The following is a 25,230-nucleotide window of genomic DNA, read 5'->3' as shown; positions in this document are numbered from 1 at the left end:
TCATGAATGGGCAAACACCTCCCTCTTACGGCCTCACCCACTTCCCCTGCGGAACAAGACCTCACAACTGGATCCATGCCAGCTGTGGCCTGGCTTACCTGGGCTGGGAGGCCAGAGACTGGGTTCTAGACCCAGCTCTGCTGCAACCCTGGGAAAGGAACTACCTTCTCTGGGCTGCAGCTGACAGGCACACCTATAAAATGAGAGAGGACACAATGACCCCTGGGATCCTGGCACGCCTTGAAAGTCTCATTTTATGGATCAGCCTCCCAGGGAAACAACAGATTGCTAATAAGCTCCCTGAGTGGGGAGGAAGAGACCTCTTCAGAACCCATTTGTCCTCCTCACTGCTGATCTCAGTCTTTCTTGCTACTCATCAGATCCCACTGACTGAAAAAAGAAGCAGCTCAGATTTGGGAAATGTGCCGACAGTGGATGGGAGGCTCACTCCCACTCCTCAACTATCTCAACAGCCTCCAGGGAGCTGTCTGCCATGGGTTTATTTCAACTCTTACAGATGTTAATGTTATTTTTTAAGTTTTTTAATTTATTTTGAGAGAGAAAGAGAGAGAGAACCAGCAGGGGAGGGGCAGAGGGAGGGGGGTAGGAGGGACAGAGGATCCGAAGTGGGCTCTGTGCTGACAGCAGAAAGCCCAGTGCGGGGTTCCATCTCACAAACCGTGAGATCGTGACCTGAGCTGAAGTTGGATGCTTTACTGACTGAGCCACCCAGGCGCCCTGGAAATTTTAATATTTTCAACCTGTAGTTTTCAAGGGATCCAGGGGCCCAAATTTCCCAACTAGCATGTCAAAGGAGAGCTTTCACCTTTTTTCTTTGTGAATTTTTTAAAATATTTATTTATTTTTGAAAGAGAGAGACACAGAGCATGAGCGGGGGAGGGGCAGAGAGAGAGGGAGACATAGAATCTGAAGCAGGCTCCAGGCTCTGAGCTGGCAGCACAGAGCCCGACGCGGGGCTTGAACCCACGAACCGGGAGATCATGACCTGAGCTGAAGTCAGACGCTTAACTGACCAAGCCAACACAGGCGCCCCTAGAACTTTCAGCTTTTATCCTAAAGTCACCAGATTGTCTATTTGGGCTTTAGAGAATGCTCACTAGGTCTAGCGATGCTGAGCCTCGGTCAAGAATCTCACATCCAGTCTACCTAGCCTATCCACTAATCCTTGCTTCGAGTCCAGGCTCTTATGAGCTTCAAGCTTCTCAGAGTCATGGCTGTGATCCCTGCACAGAGCCCTCTGGGATCTTCATCATTATGGTTACTTTCCCTGCTCCATTTCCAACTTCATCACTGAGATATGACCTCAGCCGTATTTTTAAAAATTTTTTTAAATGTTTTTATTTATTTTTGAGACAGAGAGAGAGCATGAGCAGGGGAAGGGCAGAGAGAGAGAGAGAGACACAGAATCCAAAGCAGGCTCCAGGCTCTGAGCTGTCAGCACAGAGCCTGAAGCGGGGCTTGAACTCATGGAGTGTGAGATCATGACCTGAGCTGAAGTCGGACGCTCAATCGACTGAGCCACCCAGGCGCCCCTGACCTCAGCCATATTTATGAGAAGGTAGCCGTTGGCTGTCCTTTCTACCTGGGAAAGCTATCTGATTGTCACAGCCACTGCAACTTGTCCTGGAAGGACCTTGTCCCAACCTGCCACTGCCATCAAAATCCAACAGAGTCCTGGGCATCGGTGCCGGAAGGATTCCAGACCCAACGTATTCTCCTCATTTATCCTTGTGCAAAAGCACCAACCCACCTGGAATGTTCTAAGAGGCTCTCCTTATGGCTGGCTGCCTTCAAAAGACACAATCTAAAAATACACTAAGTATTTAAGATATTTGAAAGGAAACATTTGAAACGTATTATTCAGATGAACCATGAAGGTCAGCAAAAGTTAAATCCAAATGAGAAGGAGAGAAGGGACTCTGCTTCGATGCTGGCATCCTCAAATGCCCATGCGACTACTGTGGGACCAGTGCGGGAGGCGTTAGCGCTCCAAAACTGAGTGCTCTGTATTCTTAAAAAGAGAGGGCCAAATACCAGAACAGGTTAGCAAATGAATGGTGGGCGGGAACCCATTCATTCATTCATCCATTCCTTTAGTCATTCACTCAACAAACCTATGCACCTTCGGTGTGCCAGGTATCAGAGGCACTGGGGATATGGTAACGGTAAGGAGCAAAGCAGACAGAAATATCCAGCCATGTAAACAGCCCACAGTTTAGTGAAGGAAACAGACAGATAATAAACAAGAGACATAAAATAGAGAGCACATTGGGTCGTAATGGAAACACAGGGCAGCACAAATGAGGCAAAGCAGACCAAGAGGACATGGTGGGAGAGGAGAGAATGGCATTCCCGGCAGTGCAGGGGTGGGGAGGAGGGGGGCGGTTAGGGCAGGGGCTTGTGGGGAGCAACAATCTCTAGAACTGGCTTTGGCTTTGACGCTGAGTGAGGCTGCGAGCAGTTGGAGGGTTTGGGGCACAGAAATGACAGATCTAACCTGAGTCTTAGCAGGATCTCAGGGCTACCAGAAGCCAAGACAAGGGAGGTGTTATCAGGCCAGGGGCAGGGAGCTGTTCGGAGGCCACTGTGCATTTCTGCAGCCCAACCCCCCACCCGCCACCCCCCACCCCGCCACGGCCAGAACTTCGCACCAGACCTGCTCCGCCCTCTTCTGAGAGCCTCTTTCTCAGGGCGGGACCTCAGCTTTGCATGTGGGACTGGGAAGATGTTGGCTGTGTCCTCCCGATGTCTCTAGACTCGGATGGAAGCAAACGGGCTGCAAGGGCATCTAGGTGGGCCGGAGCACCCCTAAGTGGAGTGGGTGGGAGTCATCGGGGACCCAGGCCTCAGACTCTTCTGGGGAGACCTGCTGTCGGCCAGGTCCCGATCTCTTCTCGCTGATACCTCCGGCAAAGAATGCCAGCCAGCTGGAGGGTGGCATGGCTCTGGGTAATTGTGACCGTGGCAGACCGTGTCGCTTGATTCAGCGAGCAGAGGAACCGCACAAACAAGGTTCTCTCCCAGTGGCACTCAGGGTCTGGCACGATGACTGTCCCCAGACTGACAAAGCCCCTGATGCTTTGGAAAGATGAGCCCGCTCCGGCAAGATGGCTTGGATGGTCATAAGGATGACCCCCCCCCCCCCCAACTAAAATGAAAACAAAAGCAGATGTTCTGGTGCCCAGGGTGAAGGAGACGCTTTTCCGTTCCACTTTGTCGAAGCACTTCTGGAGCACTGTGGTCAGGATTGGTCAACACTTTGAGAGGGTCCTTGAGCAGTTGGAGAGTGTCCAGGAAGTGGGCTCAGGATGACAGGGACTTAGGTTGGATGGCAAATCCGTGACTCCTTTAGGGGCTGGAGACGGAAGCAGCGGCCTTACGATTCGCAGAGGCAAGGGGCCTGGGCCAGGTAGGGCGAAGGGCCGCGCCAGGCTGCAGGGGCGGGGGGTGGGGGGTGCTCCAGGATGTGCACTGGGGTCCCGCACCAGGACCGCCGTCCTGCCCTTTGGAGCCAAGCGGGCTGCTCTGGGAGAGCGTGTGCTGTGGACGCCTGCCACAGGGAGGGAAGGGCTCTGGGCGGCCACCCGGGGCCCCTCCACCCCTCAGGCTCTGAATCATGGTTACTACGGTGAGGACAGTGACCCAGGCAGGGTCAGGGGCCAGGAAGGGGAGAGGATACCAGCATCGATCAACCAACACTTGGAAGAGGAACTCTTCTCGACGTGACCTCACCGGTGTCCTTCAGGGGTCATATCATTCCTTTGCTTGGGTGTTTCAGGGTGCTGGAGAGAGGAGAAGGGAAGGTGCGGGACAGGCCCCTGTCACATCCTTCACTCTGACCTTCAGTCATGACTCAGACCCTGCGGCCCCCAAACTGGATGCTGAGGGCTTCCTTGGCTCCTAGTACTCTGCACGACCGCGTGCTATATGCAGCTGTAAGTGAGTAGAGTACTGACGTGACAGGTGCTTTCCCCAGGTGGCTGTCCTGGTCTAGTCTTGGGTGACCGTTCAGTGCTTTCTCACATTCTCTGTCTCGCCCACGTCCCGAGGTGGGTGTGATCGGCGGCCCACTTCTAAGATCCAGGTGAGGTGAATTGTCCAGGATGCTTGGCCGAAGGCAGACTCTGAACTCAGGATTCCCAGCTTCCAAACTGGGCCCTTGGCCACGAGGACAGATCATCTCAGCCTGGCCCCGCCTACCCCAGTCAGGGTTACAGAAGGGTCAGGAGACAAGCTGTTAAATAATGGGGCCTCGTGCACAGAGGGTTCTGGACAGAGGGTTGATAAGCTGTACCAGAGTCCACAGGACGCAGTCAACAGGATGGGCCAGGATGCGGTTCCGTTCCCCTTTACTCAAAACACTTTTAAGCACTAAGTATTTGCATACAATGAATGGGATACTTGTCAAAGGATTAAGGTAGTCCTTGGTTATCAGGGTTTGCTTTAAACAACTGAAAAGCAGGAAAACAACACAGTTTGTGCTTCAAATCTACTTCATTTGGACTTGATTTGACAAGCAGTGTAACCCCTCCAATATGCCAGGAGCCAGCTTTGGGGGAACAGTGGGTGCAAACAACTTCCGGCTAACCCTGAGCCCCCGCCCCCAGCTGCATCCTCTGAAGGGACCAAGAGCTTTGCTAGTACAGAGAAGGGAGCAATCACTGCACATTAAGGGAAATCTTAGAAGACTTCTTGGAGGAGGTGGCAATGTAGGGAGTTGTAGTAAGTCTTCATCTTTTGCTGATTGTAGAACCCTGGGATCTCGCGGTTCGTGGGTTCGAGCCCCACATCAGGCTCTGTGCTGACAGCTCAGAGCCTGGAGCCTGCTTCAGATTCTGTGTCTCCCCCTCTCTCTGCCCCTCCCCCACTCTCTCTCTCTCTCTCTCTCTCTCTCTCTCTCTCTCCCTCTCTCTCAAAAATAAGTAAACATTAAAAAAATTTTTTTAATAAATAAACCCTGTTCTAAGAATATACGATACACATTTTTTTTTTTTTTGAGAGCGTGAATATGCACGCACCGGGGAGCGGCAGAGAGAGAGGGAGAGAGAGACTCCCAAGCAGGCTCCATGCTGTCAGCACAGAGCCCAGCATAGGGCACCATCTCACAAACCACAAGATCATGACCTGAGCCGAAATCAAGAGTCAGACGCTTAACAGACTGAGCCACCCAGACGCCCCAGGAGAGGGAGATTCTTAAGCAGGCTGCACGCCCAGGGCGGAGCCCGTCTCAGGGCTCGATGTCACAACCGTGAGATCATGACCTGAGCCAAAGTCAAGAGTCGAACCCTACGGACTGAGCCACCCAGGCGCCCCACAAGACGCATTTTTAAATGTTTATTTATTTGTCTTTGAGAGAGAGAGAGAGCAGGGGAGGGGCAGAAAGAGAGGGAGAACCCCAAGCAGTCTCCACACTGTCATCACAGAGCCCAATGCAGGATTCGATCTCACAAACCATGAGATCAAGAGTAGGGGGACGCTTAGCCGACTGAGCCACCCGGGTGCCCTGCAATCCACATTTTTATGCTTTCAAGTGGTCCTTGGATGCCCCCGATGCCTATCCCATCCACCAGGTTAGGAAGCTTGGCACCATGCCTAAGTCCTTCAGGCTTGGATTCCGGTGCAGGATTTGAGCACATACCACAGGCAGGGGACCCCCTGGTGTCCTGGGACCCAGAAGCCAGAGCCAAGCCCAAGTGGACAGCAGATTTGTGGCCTGGTGGTGCTTAATGCCAACAACAGTCAGCCCAGCACCGGCCACCTGGCCCCAGCCTTTCTGACTCTGTTGGCCATTCCCCTTGCTTTGGGGAATGCAACCTTGAAATCCCTTTTTAGGGGTCTTCCAGGGAAGGTGCCAAAAAAGCGTTTTGATCATGAACAGTGTGACCATTTTGTCCACATTTGAAATATCCCTCCTGGGAGGTGTTTATAGATAATTGTCTCCTATCTATATGTCCCACCTCTACAGACATCTGGCCCATCTAGGCCCCCATAGCCCCCGATACCATTTGAGGTTCTAGGAGCCAGTTTTCAAACTGGGTTCCAGAGCATCCGAGGGGCTCCAAGAAGGTGGGACCACATGAGAGGTGGGAGAAATAGGGTTCTGAGGGGCCCCCACCGCCACTTAACTAGATTGGCTTCACTTCTGTTTAATACCTTTGAATTCCATGTAAAATTTTTGTGTGCATTTTGAAAGAATGCCATTACTTTCAAGAGAAGAAAAAAAACACAGCTTAAAAATAGCTGTTCTAGGAAATGCTCAGGGCACACGCCTCTCCCCAGTTGATCCTTGGATGTGCCAAGCATCATCACACTGGGTCCTCAATCTTTGGCTCTTTCCTGCAAGGCATAGAAGCATGTGGACTGATGGGTCCTCCTGTGAGCTTGTTCCTTGGCCCTACAGGAGAGGGACCCCCACCCCCCTCGACTCCAAGCATGTGGAACCCCGCGTCCTGCTCAGTCCTCAGCCAGGGCCTCTCCGCCACCCCTAGGGAGTCTGTGAACTAGAAGCCTTCATTTCTCAACCAGGATTGAAGGGGCCTCCCAAGTCCAGCATCCAGCCCTGAAGGACTGGGATTTGACCACCCCAGCCCCAGAGCCAAGGGCTGATCCATGGGTCTCTTGAGGGCTAGAGGCCAGCCCCCTGGCCACAGCACTCATGCAGTTCCTAATCCCATAAAGAGCCACCTGCGGTGTGACTTTAGACAAGTAACTTTATCTCTCTGGGCTTCCGTTCCCCTATCTGAAAAATGAAGGTGTGGAGCTTGAGTGAAATAACATATGTAAGCCTCCTAGTTCATCATTTGCAAGAAAGGATGGTTCCTTCTAGTCAGGGGTAGGAGGGAGGGCGGGGGGGGGCAGTGTGGGGGAGAGGGGGAAGGCAATGGGGGAGGGGTGAGGCAGTTGGGGAGCAGGAGTGGTAGAAAGGGGGCCAGCTTGGGGGCAGGGGGGAGGCGGGGGGGGAGAGGGGGGCAGTGTAAGGGCAGGGGGACAGTGGACACACCCCAACCATGATTCTGCACCTTTTGTTTACTGAACCAGGTCGTCTATCTAGCGCGGGAGGTGGGGGAGGGGGAGGGGCAAAAGGCAAAGAACATGCTGGCTGAACTTGACCTGGTTCTGAGGTTCCCCAGGAAGGGGGTTATCCCACCCATGCCACAGAAACCCTCGAGCAATTTTAGCTAGAAGACAGTGGGAGGGAATCAGTCTTCCCACAGAGAGAGGGCTCAGAGCCTGGTGTCTTACCACCCACTGAGGCCTCCATCCCTGTTAAGATGGCCGGTAATGACTGTCCCCGTCCTCGTGGGTGCAGGCCTTTCTGTGGGTGAAGAGCAGAGGGAGGCTGGCCAAGGGCCCGGCCTCTGCTCTGCTCTGCTCTGCGCCGGGCTGCCCACTCCCCTGAAAACCACCCAGCTTCCCCTCTGTGGGTTTTCATTAGTCATTTTCATCTCAGCATCCAAGTAGCTCAGTTGGTCAGGGTTGGGCTGTGGTGAGGCCAAAGTCACAGGTTACCATGGCAACTCGGGGCGCTCTGTGGCTGCTCGTTGCCATGTGTCTGATGCAAAAGACTGTAAGGTCCTCGGGGAGCAGGAGACAAGTCTCCTCGCTCACCAAGCGTCCTAGGCACTTGGCACAGTATCGGGCACACAGTAGGCACTCGATAAATGTTCGCTGCCTGAGCAAATACGTGATCGACCCATCCTGGCTAGTTTAGAGCCTGTGTTCACCGAGTGCCTACTGGGCCTGGGCCCGGGGGCTGGTTCTGAGCACTTAACATGTAAGCCATTTACTCCCCACGGTGAGGCCTAGCGTTGGTGCTGTTCCAATCCTCTCTTTACTGGCCACGACTCTGGGGGTCAGTAACTTGAGATCTCACATCTAGTAAGTGACCAAGCAGGATTTAAACCCAAGGTGTCCTCTTGAGCCGGTGATTCTGGTACCTCCTCATTAATCATTCTATGGAACAGAATGGGTCATGTTGACAGCCCCCCAGCAGACTCCGTGCGGCCGATGACTTTAACAGCCAGGGAGTCTAAATGCATCAAACAACATTAGCTACAGTTCTCCTGATGGTGGGTCTGGGGGTAGCCTTCAGACTGGTTTGTCGACCTCTGTGACCAGAAGGTCCGAGGATGGGACTACCTCTGGGCATGGCTTCAGGGGCTCAAACACTGGTGTCAGGATTCAGTCTCTCCTTGGGCAGGCCTCCTGCTCCCGTGTGCCCCTCGCTGCCTTAAATACCCCAGCTCCCAGTCCACAGGATGGAGTGGTCTCTTCTGCTCAGCGGTTCCAGAAGGATCCAGGACTTGAGTCCCCCTGTCTGTGACTGGGTTGAGCCTGAAGCAGTCGCTAGTGATGGGTTACAGGCCTGTCTCTGAGTCAGGGGTGGACCAGCCCCAGCCAGTCACTGTGGTTGAGAGTGGGGAGGTGGGCTTCCGTGGGGGTCTGTGGGAGTGCTGTTACCAGGAGCAAGGGTATTAGGAGCAGGTGTTTAGTCCTCCTTGTAGAAGCATCAATCCAGGTTTTAGTCATCTCAAGCAGAAACTTCCAGGAGATCCAGGCCCACCTGTTAGCCAGTCTAGTCTAGTCTCCCAAGTCTAGTCCTGCAGACATTATCAGGTCATTTACTGACACTTCGGGGCTAAAAGGACAAAGTGGTCCTTTTAGGCTTGAGCTGAAACCTCCTCGCCCTCGGGGAGTTTGTATCTCAAAGAGGCAAAATGAGCAGCCAGTCAAGGTGGCCTCGCAGGTTGTCAACACTTTCTTCGTGACCTTTTCTAGAAGACTGAAGGCCACTATGATAGGAGAGTAAAGGAAGTCCCTTTGCGGGGTCAGTGTTCATCGTGGTGGTTTCCTGAGTGTGAGAAGCCCAGTTCTCCCTCCTTTCTGGCCACAGGCAGGTGAGCAGAAGGGAGCCCATATTGGGTCCTTCCAGGGTGGGAAGAAGGGTCTCTGGGGAAACTTCTAGAACTCCCAGGACCAGGGTCCTTTTAGAGCCCAGCCAGCCAGCACAGCACACTCCGACCCTCTCGGGCCCCACAGCAGGTTATCCTGGGCAGCTGGGGCCAGCGTGACCACAAAGGGCAGGGCGACCTTACAGCAGGCCAGCAGTCCTGCCAGACACCCCCACGTGACATCAGGCCACCCTTGGCTCCCGCGCCTCACGTCCTCACCTCTCACTTGGCACAGAAGGGCTCCCGCCTCACCTCTCCAGGCCACTTCCCTGTGAGCACGCAGCAGAGTGCAGGGGAATGGGTGGGGGTCCTCCAGCCCGGAGCACAGGGGCCACCCTGCACCCCTCTGAGGGCTCACGCCTCCTTGGCTGGCGGCTGCACTGTCCTGGTTTTGGGGCCACCTCTTGGGCCTCTGTGTTGGGCGGGGTATGTGCGTGTGTTTGCACGCACACACGTGAGCTCCCGCGTGCTGGGCACGCACACCCGCATTGGCTTCTTGGCCCCGTTCCAGGAGCCAGTAGAGAACAGTGGTTCAGATTTTGAGCTCGGAAACCTCAAACCAAAGTTCTTCCACTTTGCCGAGTGACCCCGGGCAAGCTTCTAGACCTCTCTGAGCCTCGGTTTCCTCATCTGTAGAAGGAGGACTCAATGAGATAACGTGTAGAAGTCCTGAGCACAAAACAAGCCTTCAGTATGTGTTGGCCCCGGGGTGCGGCCGAGGATCGTGTTTGACTCTTCACTCCAACCCGTCTCGTACCCCCTCTACAAAAGCACTTATGACCGGTTTGTTTGAAGCCGGTGAGGGTAGGTTAGATGGGGAGGGGCTGCTGTGCCGCCGACAGCCCACACACTTTGGGGCAGACAGACTCGAGTTTCAATCCCAGCTCCTCCGGCCGGAGACCTTGGCCAAGTTCCTCAACCTCTCTGCAGGAGCTTCCGGTGGCTGTGCTAACACACGGCCACGCGCTCAGTGGCTTAAAACAGCATACACTTAGGCTCTTAGAGTTCTGGAGGTCGGAAGCCCGGCACAGGTCTCCCCGGGCTACAGTCAAGGTGTCGGGGCTGCATTCCTTCTGCAGGCTCTAGGGGATCACCTATTTCCCTGCGCTCACAGCTTTTAGAGGCACCTGTGTCCCTTGGCTGGTGGCCCCTTCCTCTGTCTCCAAAGCCAGCGGCTGCCATGCTTCCTCACAACTTCCTCTTACTCCCTTCTTCTGGCCCCACTTGTCAGCTTGTAAGGCCCCCTTGCGATTATACAGGGCCCACCTGGATAATCCAGGATAATCTTTCTATTTTAAAGTCAGTTGATTAGCAAACTTAATTCCATCTGCAACCCTAATCCCCCTTTCCCTTGCAAGGTAACACCTTCACAAATTCTGGGGATTAGGGCCCGGTGTCCTGGGGAAGCTTTCTCATCTATCTGCCAAGTGACCGTGCTAATCCCAGCCTCCCGGGGCCTTTGGGAGGATTCCAGGAGATGGTCCAGCATGCTGGGCAGGGGCTCAGAAAATGCCGGTTGGATCTGCCCTGAGCACCTGCTGAATACAAAGCTCTGTTTCAGGTGCCATCCGGAGTCACCAAGGATGGAAGATGTCACGGTTCCTGCCACAGAGCGGCTGGTGTTGTGATGAGGGCAGTAGGACATCCCCAGGGAAGGTTTGTCCTTGGAGAGCAGAATGGAAAAACAGGGACTTGTACTGACCCTGTGCTGGGGGAGCAGCTGCTCCTGGGTCAAACCAGAAGGCTTCCTAATGGGGGCGGATTTGATAGGAGGGAAGGGCACACAGGGGACTCTCCTAGGTCACAGGGCCCAGGTGGACGTTACACAGAAAACAACACAAGGCCGCCTGGGTGGCTCAGTCGGTTACGCCTCCAACTCCTGGTTTGGGCTCAGGTCATGATCTCAGTTTGTGACTTCGAGCCCCACATCGGGCTCCGTACTGGCAGCACAGAGCCTGCTTGGGATTCTCTCTCTCCTCGTTCTGCCCCTCCCCTGCTCTCTCTGTCTCTCTCAAAATAAATAACAACTTTTAAAAACTAATTTAAAAAAAAAGAAAAAAACACAAGGTTCTGGGTTCCAGTCTCAGTCTAGCTGGGAAAATGGACCAGTGGCCCTCAGTAACATATATGGTGTGATGGGTGCCTGATGAGCAAACCATGATGGGAGTCAGCTATGGGCACAGCGTAGGGCTTCCAACCAGTCTCTGCCTTTGCTGTCAGTGCAGCTCTTCCTGTGCACTAGGTGACTTACAGGGACCATCTGAGAGGTAGGAACTGTTCCTGTCTTCGTTTTTTAAATGAGCAGAATAAGGCTCAGAGACGTTAAATATTTGCCTAACATCACACGGCACGAATAGTCGTGGGATTTGAAGCCAGGCAGTCTGGCTTCTGCAGAAGGAAGGCTGGCAGTGGCTCGGCCTGGGGTCTAAGGCGAGACATCAAGGAGGAGGTGGAGGCCACGGAAAGAAAACATCCCAGGCGAAGGGGAAGTGCGTGTCTGGAAAATGGGAGAGGCGGTTGGGCCGGCTAGAACAGAAGTGTGAGTAGCGTGATGGGAGATGGTAAAGGGCGACACCTCACAGTACTTGGTGGCCACAGACTGGATTGAAAGAGCGCTAGGGAGCCAAAGAGGAGCTTCTACAGGGTGCAGGACCAGACCGGGTTCCTGGAAGGTGAGGGAAGCCTGGTTTTCCAGCAGAATTTTCCTCTTTCTGCAGGGCTGGTGCTGAAGGGAATCCCCCCATGGCCCAGCATCCGGGCCAGGCAAGAACCGTGAAGGTTTGCTCCCAGCATCCTTTCGCCTTTGCTGAGCAGGCCGATTCCCGCTGCAAAACGTCCCACTGCTTCCCCAGATCCCCCAGCCCTCCAGGCCCAGATCCCCAGCCTGATAGCATGACGCCAGCCAGCCGGAAGGGTCAACTCCATGGCGTTTGACCTTCCTCCTGCAGAGATCAGACCGATTCCTAATTAATGGCCTGTAGGATAGATAGTTACCTTGGCACAGCTTGCAAGTAATTTAAAGCTTGTCCTCAGGAGGCCGGGCCATAAATAATGCTTAATTAGCCGGAGGTCTTTCTGGGACACACCAGCTGTGTGTTATTGGGCACACCAGCTCAGGGACCCCCGGATGCCTGGTTGGGATAGGAAGGGGATGCTGAAAGAATCACCCCTCCCCCAGTGAAAAATCAGTCTTGTCTTTCCCAAAACAACAGCTATAGTCTCACCTCCACCAGCAGAAGTGTTACCAGGGTTGGGGTCCCAGCTCAGCTACTCCTGGCCAGGCCCTTGACATTTCTAGGACCTCGGTGCCCCATCTATAAGATGGCCCAATAGCTCAGGTCCATGGCCCCTTGAGGACTTGCTTAAATGTATAGATCAAATTAAGAGGAGGGTGGGGAAAAAGGACTTTGGAGACTTTGGATTTAGGAACTGAGGCTAGGGGATTATAGACCTCACTGAAGCACCTTAGACAAGCTCTTGAATAAATCCTAGAGCACTGGGGACCACTGTGATACGATTGTTTTCACCGCTAAATCTAATACGCTTCCGTACTGACTGCTTTTGGTTTTTTTTGCATGTGTAGAGTGGGTGTGTAGGCAACTGTGAATCAGCTAGCTGTCGTCAGCCGTCTGTTGGGATGTGCTGTCCATTCTGCATCGTGCAGTGGGTCTGTTGGGGCCATGTTTCCCGCTGTCCAGGGCAGGAGGGGGAAGGCACGTGACCTGGCATTCCGTGCCCCTGGGTATGGCTCTAGAGCCCGGTCCATGTAAAGACCCCGCCCGGCTTCCTCGTGCGAGGCCTGTGGGCCATACTTCATCCGTCCCGAGATCCCCTTCAAGACACATTATCACCGGTTTCACAGGGGAGGCAAAATGATTTCATTCATTCGCTCACATGCTCAGCAGGCACCTGACGACCATGCCAGGTGCTGGGAATTCATCCCGAGAGCCTATGCTAGAAAGTGTGTGTTGGGGGGGGGGGCAAGAAATAACTTAAAATTTCAGATAGCAGCAAAATGCTGTAAAGACAATAAAACAGGGTGATGGGAGGGAGAGAGATTTAAATATTAACTTCGGTGACAGGGAAGCTGGAATTGGCTCTGGTGTTAGACGGTGCCTCGTTGCATTCGTGGGCTGCTTTTTAAAGATCTGTAGTCATTTCTTCTTTACCCCCCCCCAAGTCGCCACAAGGACTTGAATTAGTGGGGTCCAAAGAGGGGAGTCAGTGTGGCGGCTCCTTGGGCCCAGGGGACCATTTGCCCCTATGTCCCCAAAGCCCTGGCCACTCACAGCAAATCCAGAAGGCAAGTTTGGTAGGTGGCTGAGGAGAGAGGGCCTGCTTGGGTTCCTTTCCACGTCTCCAGGTTCTGCATCGGGCCCCGGATCTGAAGGCTTCTAGCCAGCCGTAGGAGCCTGGTGAGGCTTTCGTGCACTTTTGACCTTCCCACAGCGGCACAGGGAGGCCAGTTTTGATTCTTCCCACTTCCCGGGGGGGGGGGGAGACGGTAATGCCCAGAGATGCCAAGTGACTCATCCAAAAGTCACACAGCAAATCAACTCCAGAGCACAGTGCTGGCCTGCCGGCCCCAGCCAGGCTGCCTGCCATTCCCAAGGGCAGTTCAGACACCTGGGCTGCCAAGGGTGTGCGGGCCAGGGCCGTTCTGGGAGCCGCCTGGAACAAACGGTGGTCCCCTGCCTGGTGGAGGCGGGCAGCCGGCGGGACACGCTGGCATCTGCTCACACCTGGAGGAAGGGCCCCCAGCACCCCAGCACTTCTGCTTCCATGAAGAGGGATGAGCTTCCCAGAAAGCCGAGCTCAAAGGCAGGCACTTCCCCAGTCTGTTGGGCAGAGAGCCCAGAGCTGACCCCAGAGGCTCAGCCCTCGGTTTTGAAAACCCCCTCCCGCCCCGAGAGGCAGGGGATGGGGTCCCCAGCGGAGAGGCTGACCCCAGATGGGTGGACGCCGCCAGCCCCCGGGGACGCTCTGGAGGAGGGAGGCCGCGCTCCAGCTGGGCCCGTGCCTGCCAGGGGGGCGGCGGAGGGTTCACGCTGCGGCCAGCAGACTGGCTGCGTGTTGCAATGTCTGGTGGCGTTTGCAGCATCCTGTCCGTGTGTGCAGCTGGGGTAACCTCAGGCCGGCGCGGAGGAGCGTGTGTGGCGCGCAGGCCTCGCGGCCTGGAGGCTGCTGGCACCTTGCATCTCATTTACAGCTCCGGGTTCAGCCGCGGGCCAGCGGCGCCCGTGACGTCACGCCGTTTGTTTACCGCGGGGAGGAAGCGCGGGCGGTCCCGGCGGCGGCCGGAGGGGCACCCCTTCCAGCCCCCGCGCGCGCCGCGACCCCAGCCCCAGCCTGGCCCTCCTCCCCACCTCCCCTGCCCCCTCCCTCTCTGCGCCCCTCCCCGCACCCCCAACCTCAGCCTGGCCCTCCTCCCCACGGCCCCCGCCCCTTCCCATCCGCACCCCAACCCGTCCCCGGCCAGGTCCCTACCTACCCCGCCCCCTCCACCCTGCTCCGCCCCCTCCCCAACCGCGCTCCGGACACCTCCTTTTAGCCCCCCCCCTCCTCACCTCCTGGACCACAGCGCCGCCCCGCCCCCTCCACATCTACCTCCCAGCCCTCTTCCCTACCCTCTCCCTTCCTTTTCCGTCCGCCAAACGGGATCCCAGCCCGATCCCCACCCAGGACTCCAGCCCAGCCCTGCCCCACCCCCTCCCGGGACCCCCGCGGGCCCCCACCCTCCTCCCGCCCCTGGGCCCGCTTTCAGAAAGACTTCCTGGAGCCGCCTGCCAGACCCGTTGAGGTTTCGCCCGGCGGCTCCTCCTTGCCACCCCCTCACCCCATCATGTGAGCGCAGACTCGCCTCCCTGCACGGAGCAGGCTGCGGCGGCTCATTTCGCTGTCAGGGGCGGTGTTGGGATGGCCGGCGCTTTGTTATTGGAAACTGGGGTGTTTACCGGCGGCGCGCTAGGTGGGTAGCTGGCCAAGGGCGCGCTAGGTGGGCAGCTGGCCTGCTTGGCCGGCATCCAGGCACCCTCTTCCTGGGGAGGCGGCCCTCGCCACCTGGAACCCTTTCCGCACTCTCCACCACCCCTCCCCCTCGCTTTGCCTAAGCCCAGTGTTCTGGATGCTGAAGGGACCCGGGGATCGACGTCAGGACCTTTCTCTTCCTCCGAACCTGGGACTTGCCAAAGCCGACCTTCCCTGGAGAGGGAGGCTCAGAGGCTCAGTGCAGGACCACTGTTCTACCAGTGTCTCAGACCAAACCCTTTGGGGTCCTCTTGGAACCCCTCTTCCTCCGGCTGCCCAGTCCTGAACCCTCCTCTTCCAGAACCTTCACCCAACTGCCCCATCTGCCTCAAGTGTCACCCGCCTGTAGAGCAGCTCCTGACAGGGCCCCCTGCACCGCCCTGGTTCCCACTCCCATTCCCAACCCCCAAATCCCGCAGTCAGAACCCGTTCCAGAAGCCAAGTCAAAAGTGATCATTTCTGTGGTGACAACCCTCTGAAGGGTTTCCAGTCTCATTGGGAATGGAATTCCATGCCCCCCCCCCCCCCGCACTCCTTACAGCTGCAGTGCTCAACTTCGTGTCTGCCACCTGGCCTCCCTGCTGTACCCCAACACCCTGAGCTCATTCCCACCCCAGGACCTTTGCACTGGCTGCTCCCTCTGCCTGGAAGGTCCTTGCCCCAGATATCTGCATCCCTCCCTCCTTGACTTCCCTCAAGTTTGCCCAAATGTTATCCTATCAGAGAGGCTTTCCCTGTCCCCCCTTCCAAGTAAATACCACTCCCACCCGGGGATCATTCCATCCAGCCTCCCCCCTACAAAGCTTCCCTCTCCTTCCGTGCACTTTTGGCCACCTTTATATATTGCATTTGTTCCTATGTTCGTTGTTCCCCATCTCCCTCGTACACTCATGAGAGCAAATGCCAGGAGAGGGGAAAGAACTTTCCTGCTGTATTCCAGAGCTTCCAGCACTGCCTGGCATGCGGTCACCACTCAGTAAGCCCCCTTGAGTGTGTGAGCGAGTGAGTGAGCGAGTGAGTGAGTGAGTGAGTGAGGACAGGGAGCAATGAAAGAGCTTGGCTTTGGGGTCTAGGTTGAAGCTTTGAAACTTCTGGTTGCACAGCCTGCACGAATTACTTAGCCTGTCTGAGCTTCATTCACGCACGGCACTTATGGTCCCATTTCTCAGAATGGTGATGCTGGAGATGTGCTCCATGCTGGAGAGTGGCCTGTAACCGCTGGCTCTCCTCCCCTTCTTGGCACCTGCATCTCAAGGTCACCTGGTGTTCTCTGCAACGGCCCGGAGGGAGGTCCAGATGCGGGAGTGGGGGCAAAGGTCATGAGGTGTCAGCTAGCAATTCTGGCCTGAGTTCTCCCACTCCTGGGTTTTGCCAAGTGTGGTCTACGGGTAGACAGGAGGTGCAGCCCTTGGGCCAGGCTTGTAGGCTGTTAGTGTTTGTGAAAAGAAACGTCAGCCCCTGAGTTTCGGGCTGGAAGTGAGAAGCTGTTCTGCTCTTCCTTAGAGGCAGCCTTTGAGATAGTTTCCCTTTGAGGAGGTTTTCCCAGTGGTCCTGGAACCAAAAAGAGTCACAAGAATCACACCCTGGGATGAGATGGGGACTTAGCCCAGTTGTCCTACTTGGTTTCTGAATAGTTGCTGAAGACATGGCTCTTGGCAGGTGAAAGTGTTAGGGGTGTGTGTGTGTGTGTGTGTGTGTGTGTGTGTGTGGCGGGGTGGGGGGCGGGGTGCCCCTATCCTCATGGACGTAAGGCTTCCATTGTTGGAGGGAGATGTGTGTCCGAGAAGAAATCTGGAAAGTCAGAAAGCAAGGACATGCACAAAGATGTCTATGGCGTCTTTGTTCATTGCTGTCAAAACTGGCAGCCAAGAGGCCCTCCGTTAAGTGAACAGATAAATAAACTGAAACATTCAAGCAATGAGATCCTATTCAGCACTAAGAGGAAATGAGCCATCAAGCCACGAAAACACACGGAGGCACCCTAAATGTATATACTAAGTGCGAGAAACCAGTCTGAAAAGACCATATACTGTGATTCCAACTGTATGGCATTCTGGAAAAGGCATAGGGACCTTACGCGTGTCAGTGTGGGTTTATCAGTTGTAACAAGTGTACCACTCTGATGGGGACGTTGTAGTTGGGGAGGCTGTGCCTGAGGGGGTGCAGGGGAGATGTAGGGACTCTGTACCTGCTGCTCCATTTTGCTGTGAACCTAAAACTGTTAAAAAAAAAAAAAAAGCCTCTAGTGGCCCTATGTTATTTATGGATCAAATACACATTCTTGGTCCCAGAGGTCAAGGGCAGTATGTAACTGGACTCTACCTGAACCTGTCCATGCTGCCACCCTCTCCTGGGGACTCCACTCCACCAGCTCCAAGATGGCCTAGCCTTCTTCCTTCCTTTCTCCTGGACCACACTTCCATGGCTGCCCCCTGGAAGGGCTCTCCCCTCTTTTCTCTGTGTGTCTCCCTTCTGTCTCTTATAAGGACACCTGTCATTGGATTTAGGGTCCACCCTAATCCAGGGTGATCTCATCTTAAGATCCTTAACTCATTACATCTGCAAAGACCCTTTTCCCAAATAAGGTCACACGCATGGGTATCAGGGATTAGGAATTGGACGTAATTTCTTGGGGAGGGGGGCACAAGTCAAGCTGTTATGCCCCTCTGCGGGCAGTAGTGAGGACCTCACCTACCGTGCCTAGAGCAGGGCCTGGCACACAGCAAGCGCCCGAGAAACGTTAGCAGTGGCAGCGGTGAGTCCCGTTCTCCTTCTTGCCCGCTGGGAGAACCAGGGATGCTCCTGGCACACCCCTTCCCCCAACCCCCCCCCCCCCCGACTGCCCCGGCCACTGTGCTGACCTATGCTCAGGGACAGTGGGTCCTGTCCTCACCTGTTCTCCCACGTCAGCCTCTAAAGGCCCCCGGTAGCCTCGCAAAGTGTTGAGGATCATCACTGTCACCCTTGTGGCACATAGTTGGTCAGCAGGGCCACGTGCTACACGGTCACAGGGCAGCGGCTTCCCGGGAGGTGGACGCCTTGCCGTCCAGCCCTTGTCATGTGGTGTGCACTCGGTGACAGCCGTGCAGTGCATACATGTGGCCCTTTATGGGGTCACGTGGCTCTTCGCTCTGCAGGTGAAGTTCGGCGGCCGAGTGCACAGGACTGGGCATCAGACCCAGCGGGTTGGAGTTCCGGCTCTACCGTTACCAGCTGAGTCATTTCAGGCATATCACACAGCCCCTCCGTGCCTCAGTTTCCTCATTTTTGGATTGGGCCTGGGGCCCCCCTCCCTAGAGCTGCCAGAGGGCTGGGTGGGGACCTGCAGCAGGTGTCCGCATGATGCTCGCGCTTCTCCCCGTGGCTCCCACGGGCCAGTTCCAGGCGGACCTCGGCGGGAGGAAGTCTCTGTCCGGCTCCAGGCTGTGGTCAGGGACTCGTGGGAGGAGGACACTGCTGCCTGATCTAATCTGAGGAGCTTCCTAACAGTCCGCTCCAACAGCTGAGCCGGCGGTAGCCAGAACATTCTGGGCAGGCCCAAACAGGGAGCGAAGCCAGCGCGAGCCTGCCCTGCCTGTCACTCGGGCAGCTCGGCAGCACGGGGACAGGAAGGGGGAACCGCCTCCGGCCTGAGCCCCCAGCAAGGAGGCCCAGTGCCTTTGCCCCCTCTGACCCGCTGGGGTCACACATCAGCGGCGGGGGGGGGGGGGGGGGAGACACAGACAGCGAACCGGAGGCTATGCAAAGGGCAGGGTGCAAACGGGTGCATGTTGAGGGCAGAAACGGGGCTCTCGGGGAAGGGGGGGAGGTGGGAAGATTAGAAAATCTGAAATGTCTCGAGGGAGTATCCCATCACTGTCATGGATTCTGAAGGGTTGTCTTTGAAAGACAAGGTGGGCTGCTTGCCTGTTGGGGATGACCGCCCAGCACTCCCAATGGGTGAGAGCTGGAGGCAGCTGGTTGGGGTTCATTCCTAGAAAAAAAAAAAAAAGCTTCCATTCCAGAGAAGAAAGGGCTAAGGATCCAGAGCCGTAGTATTCAAACTTCGTTTTATTTTTTTAGCAACGGAATCTGTATAGAAATGGCTGTTCTAGAAGACGAATAAAAGTGACAGTGCTCTGAATGACCCGGGTGGGGGAGGGGGGAGCAGGGACCCCGTCTACCAAGCCTCCCACCCCTCAGCAGCCCTGGAGGCTCCTCGCTAGATTCCCCCAGGGTTCCCGGAGCTCAGCGGGAACACCTGTCTCGGGAAATCCTTGGACGGTTTTGACACTGGTCTCCACCTTCGTGGGCCCAGGACTGTGGACAAAGGAGGGTCTTGTAAGTCGAGTGGAAGGATGGAAATGGAGAGGTCTCTAAGATTCTGCGGTGCGGCCCCAGTTGAGGCTGTGTCTAGAAGCAAGGCAATGAAGCCCCGGTCTTCCAGGCATCTGTCACCCCGGTGACCCCAGTTTTATGGGGGGAGAGTGGGATCTTCTGCGAGCAGAGATCTATTTATGTTCCTGAGTGAATAATAAGAATAATAATAATAGCGAGCGTTTGTCATGTCCTTTCTTCATCTTCCCAACCACCCTTTGAAATTCATAACCTTAATTTATAGAGAGGTTCAGTGGGTGTCTAAGTTCGTGTAACTTCTGAGGGGTAGATCAGAGAACTGAGCCCAGCAGTCTCTGGCTCCTGAGCCTGTGTTCTCGGCCACTCTTCTCAAAAGATAGGGGGTCTCTTTTTGGAAACAGGCAGGACTGTGAAAGAGAAGAGAGCTTAAAATTTAACTTCCGCTGGACAGCACGTGTCCGTGCTCCCAGCGTCACCAACCCTCACCCCTTGCGGGCCACACGAAGCTCTGAGAATGGGTTTTTATGAACGTCCTCCCACTGGAGGTGCTAAGAGTGGAGGAGAGCTGTGCACCCTCAAAACCGTGACCCTCCCACCCACCCCCCTTCCCTGCCATGGTTTGGGGTCTCTGGTGGGTATTTTCTTCCTTCTGGGAAACCAACTCAGCATCGCTTCGCTCCAAGACATGGGACCCGTGAGACATGAGCTGTTCTGCCAAAGACCTTCCGAGGGACTTAGATCTTTCCGGGGCCGCCGATTATAAACAGATGCTCCTCCTGGGATCCGCCCGGAGACCACCCAGCTCACGTCACTGGGGAGGGGGACTGTGCTCTCTGCAGCTGAACTCCAGCAATGAATGCCAAGTGCAGGCCTGCATGCAAGCATCTCTGGGCAAAGAAGGCAAGGCTGGGTGGAGAAGAGTCACTCACTGTTCTCTGGCCAGCAGATTTTTTCTAGAGACCTCCCTGGGCCAATGTCATGTGACAGTGTTAGTTGGCTTTTACTCTTGCTGGGTGCTGAGGTTACCAGATGGATAGAATGGATGGGATTCCCCAGAGGACCTTGCAAGCTTGCGGGGGAGGCAGGGGTGTTCACGCTCAAAGATCAGTGTTGGCAGTTGGGCATGTGAGTCTCGGGTCACACTGCACTGCACCAGTGGTGTGACCCTGGACGAGTCATTTTACCTGTCTGAGCCTCACCTGCAGAATGGACAGAGTAACCATACCCACTCATGGAATTGTAAGGATGAAAGGAGAAAACACACGGAGGGTACCCAGCCTATGGAAAATGCTCACTAGACACTGGCTGTTGTGTCATGATGTTGTTATTGTGGATTATTGTGTGTTATTGAAGGATAGAAGGAGCAGCCAGAGAAGCTTCACAACCAAGGGGGCATTCAAGTAGGGTTCTGCAGGATGAATAGGAGTCCACAAGTAGGCTTGGCATTTAAAGCAAAGGAGAACAGCGTGCTGGGCACTAGGTAGGGTCACAGGGAACTCGGAACGAATGACATTTATCCAGGAGACAAGATGTAGATGGGAAATGGCGAGGACAGCACACTGGGGGCCAAGTTCAGCATGTGATGTGTGAGTGTCAACCTGTAACCGTGAGCTTCCTCGCTCATCCTCACGATGGGGAGAGAGATCCAAACAGACAGCCACCTCGTGCTGGGTGGGAGCCCCGAAGGGGCAGAGCCAGGGACCTGGGGAGCAGGCAGGGCTTGGACCCGCGGACCTCCGACCTCTGGCCTCATGGTCTCCTCAGCTGTGAGAAGTGGGTAACAGTGGCCTTCAACTCTGGGGCTTCTCGGGCTCAGGCTGGCTGGAGCTGCGGTGAGGGCAGCTTTGAGGGAGAGAAGGGCAGGGACCCTGGGCCGGACAGGGCGGCCGTGGCCTGAGAGGGGCCGGATGTCTTGGTCCCCTTCCCTCCATGCAGCCTGAAGGACAGGAGCTAACCGTTGGCCCCAGAGAGGCTGGGAGGCCGCCAGTGTGGAGTCACCCTGAACCCTCATCTTATCAACCAGGCCTAAGAGTGAATCCCGGGCCCGCTGGCCCTCACCAGCTGCTCCCTGTCCTGGGAGTTTATTCAGAGGAGGCCGGCTGGGGTTCCACGGGCTCGTCAATCTGCTCCCTCCTCTCCTGTTCACCCCACGCCCCTCTCAGACCCCTGCCTCCTGCCTGCCTGTCCTCTCCTCTGTTCTGACACCGGGTGGGACTCTTGTCCTGTCAGCTGTCCGGAGTCACCCCCAGCTGACTCCGGGCAGGGACCGTGTGGGCAGACCTGCTGGGCTAAATCTGCCGGTTTCCTGGTCAGCAACTCTGGGTCCCCAGAGGGGTCCAGGCAGGGCACTGGAGAAGGAGAAGCCAGCAAGGCACAGGTGAAGCCCTCCCATCCCCAGAGGACCCGCCCGTGGCCACCAGTGAGGCACCCATGCATGGCCCTGAGCCTCTTTTTCCATCTGAGAGTAACCCCTTGCCCCCTTCAAGGGTCTCAACCTCAGATTTGACTCTTCACATCACAGCACAGCCCCAGGGTGGTTTTGAGGCACTGGGGAAATCTGGGTCTCACTGAATCTTGGTCCAAGCAGACTCTGTGTTGAGGGTTCTAGGACCTTCGTGGCTCCATCAAGGAGGATGGGGTGGTCTCAGCCTTCATACCTCCTCCCTGCCCGTCCCACCTGTGGCAGGTGAACTGTCATTCATTCACCCAGCAAACAGCATGTGCCGTGCTGGGCCCTAGAATGTGCAAATGAACAAGCCAGGATTGAGGGCCCTCAGGGGGCTCCCAGCCCAGTGGGGTTGGGGGGGGGGGCGGGGCGGGCAGCAAGCAGCCCTGTCATTGTGCCCAGGGAAAGCTGGAGGCTCTGAACACAGAGCATGAGGAAGCCAGCCCACCAGGGCATCCTCAACAGACCCCGAAAAGGAAATGGCCCCGCCTGGATGTATCCCCTACCCACAGGAAATGAGTGGACACAGCGTTCCCTTTGCCCCCTTTCCCCCAGTCCCTGTTTCCCTCTTCAGGGCTTTCTTCCAGCCACATGGACAGTCCTGGCCTCCCTGGTTTCCTGATGGCTGGTTTCCTGGGCAGACCGGAGGCGGGGTTAGACCCAACCCTCCTTGCCCTGCCTGAGAACTGGGTGGGGGGGGGGGGCGGAGAATTAGTTAATCCGGCCAGGAGTCCCTGGTGCCCCTTCTGCTGGAACCCCATGCACACCTGTGTGTGCTGAGAAGCAACCCGAGGTTCCCAGAATACAGGCCTCCCGTGTGTACTACTGCCCCAGACCCTCTGAGGGTCTCGCTTGTGCCCCTAGGATCCCTGCACCTGCCAACACCCACCCCAGCTTTACACTTCCCTTCTCTTTCCACTTGTCCAGAAATTCTCAGAGTCCTCAGAGGCACTGCCTTCTTCCAGACCCTAGGGAACGGTGCAAACCCCGTGGCCCTGTTCCCCATAGGAGCTAGAGGTGGGATAGGGTTGAGCAGGGACTAGGGGAGGAGAAAAGAGGCCAAAGATCACCTTCACCTCAGGCTGACATAGTCAGAATTAGATGGAGGGTGGTTGGATGGTGGGAGAGGGTGAGTAGAAGGAAGAAAAGAGGTGGATGGATGGATGGATGGATGGATGGAAGGGAAGGAAGGAAGAAGAATGGATTGGGTGGGTAGATGGATGGATGGATGAGTGAATGGATGGATGGATGGATGGATGGATGGAAGGGAAGGAGGGAAGAAGAATGGATTGGGTGGGTAGATGGATGGATGGATGAGTGAATGGATGGATGGATGGATGGATGGATGGAAGGGAAGGATGGAAGAAGAATGGATTGGGTGGGTAGATGGATGGATGGATGAGTGAATGGATGGATGGATGGATGGAAGGGAAGGAGGGAAGAAGAATGGATTGGGTGGGTAGATGGATGGATGGATGAGTGAATGGATGGATGGATGGATGGATGGATGGATGGATGGATGGAAGGGAAGGAGGGAAGAAGAATGGATTGGGTGGGTAGATGGATGGATGGATGAGTGAATGGATGGATGGATGGATGGATGGATGGATGGAAGGGAAGGAGGGAAGAAGAATGGATTGGGTGGGTAGATGGATGGATGGATGAGTGGATGGATGGATGGATGGATGGAAGGGAAGGAGGGAAGAAGAATGGATTGGGTGGGTAGATGGATGGATGGATGAGTGAATGGATGGATGGATGGATGGATGGATGGAAGGGAAGGGAAGGGTGGAAGAAGAATGGATTGGGTGGGTAGATGGATGGATGGATGAGTGAATGGATGGATGGATGGAAGGGAAGGGAAGGGTGGAAGAAGAATGGATTGGGTGGGTAGATGGATGGATGGATGAGTGAATGGATGGATGGATGGATGGACAGATAGGCAGATGGGGTAACAAGGGAGGATGGAAAGAAACTTGGGTGACAAGGACTACAAGGCAAGGGTGAGGTTTGGTGGAGTGGAGGATGCTTACACCCAATTGCCTTCCCACAAGAGATGGTTTTTTTTCTTCTTCCTGAAGTGAATCTCCCTGCCTCCCCTGAAGGAACACACTCTAAGTCTGTTTTTAGTTCAATAGACAAGAAAGTATCCCTTGGAGACTGTCTAATTGCAGTCCGTTTGCCCTTAAAGGACTTTTGTGGTCATGGAGAGCCACTGATGGAATCCTTCCTTGTAAAACACTTCCTGTATTTTAAGACTTAATTATAAGAAATAAAGCGGTTGGACTAGGTGGGGTCTTCAAACTGGCCTTCCCAGGGATGTTTCAGGGGTTGAAAAAACAGTTTTATTTTCTTTTTAAAAATATTTCAGGGGCGCCTGGGTGGCTCAGTTGGTTAGGCGTCTGACTCTTGAGTTTGGCTCAGGTCACGACCTCATAGTTTGTGAGATCGGGCCCCATGTTGGGCTCTACGCTGATAGCACAGAGCCTGCTTGGGATTCTCTCTCTCCCTCTGCCCCTCCCCACTCTCTCTCTTTCTCTCTCTCTCAAAATAAATAAACATTTTTTGTAAATTTTCAAAAGTATCTAAAGCACTAGTAGAAAAGCAGGTCCGTTGGAGACCACCAGCTCTTTTCGTTTCCTTTCCTAATAAGATAAAGCCCATTGCTTTATTCAGGGGATTTGTACATTCCAGAAAGTTTGGGGGTGGGGGAGCACACCAGGTCTTTTGTGTATCCCTCCAGCTACTACTCCCTTTGGGACCCTTTCTGCTTAAGTGAAAGTTCTGAGATTTTAAGGTCTACAGTTGATAAAACCGTTCCCACCACCAACTAGTCTGTGTGACTTTTCTCTCTACTGTGTCACAGAACGGACTGGAGAAATCCATCGGGTTCTGGGCTGGTGTGATTGGAGCCACCTCTGTAGCCTTCGCTTGAAAACGCTTGCTTACCCAACACGGCCTTCCTGTTCTCGTTAGTTTCTTCTAGAGGGAAAAATCTGTGGTTGGACCTGGAATGTCTTCCTTGTGAAGAAACCTAGTTTCATACACGGGGCACCATGTTGGGTTTCATTTTTCAAGGAGGAGTTTCACTGACAATTTTAGAAGGAAGAAATGAAAATAGAAACCCATTAGACTAATCCCTGGGGAAACCCCATCTCTTCCTTTTTCCGATGCCTTCCAGCCCCTGCCTCTATTGCCCTGTGCTGCCAGAGCTGAATTTTATTAAGGTTCTTAGTTCCCTTTTACCGATGGGGGCCTCTCTGGACCCAGGGACACATCATGTCATGGGGAGGTGGGTTGTTCTCACTGGGGTCAAGGTTGAGAGTGAACCAGCCTTCTCTTCTGAGCCTTTTATGGCCAGCCATTCATAAGTTTGTCCAACACTGTTAGGAGTCCATTCATTGGCCCCACCAGGGTCTCCTCCTAGTGCAACGGGTCCCACATTTATTG

The 25,230-nt window shown here is 55.1% G+C and overlaps 1 protein-coding gene across 4 annotated transcripts in view; it reads left to right on the top strand.

Moving 5' to 3' along the window:
• Window positions 1-25,230, top strand: part of DHRS3 (dehydrogenase/reductase 3) — a 41,800-nt gene that overhangs the window by 6,859 nt on the left and 9,711 nt on the right. The gene's annotated exons all lie outside the window — the stretch shown is intronic.

This window comes from Prionailurus bengalensis, chromosome C1, assembly GCF_016509475.1.
Source record: "Prionailurus bengalensis isolate Pbe53 chromosome C1, Fcat_Pben_1.1_paternal_pri, whole genome shotgun sequence".
Taxonomy (NCBI): domain Eukaryota; kingdom Metazoa; phylum Chordata; class Mammalia; order Carnivora; family Felidae; genus Prionailurus; species Prionailurus bengalensis.
This window is presented reverse-complemented; position numbering and strand designations above follow the sequence as displayed.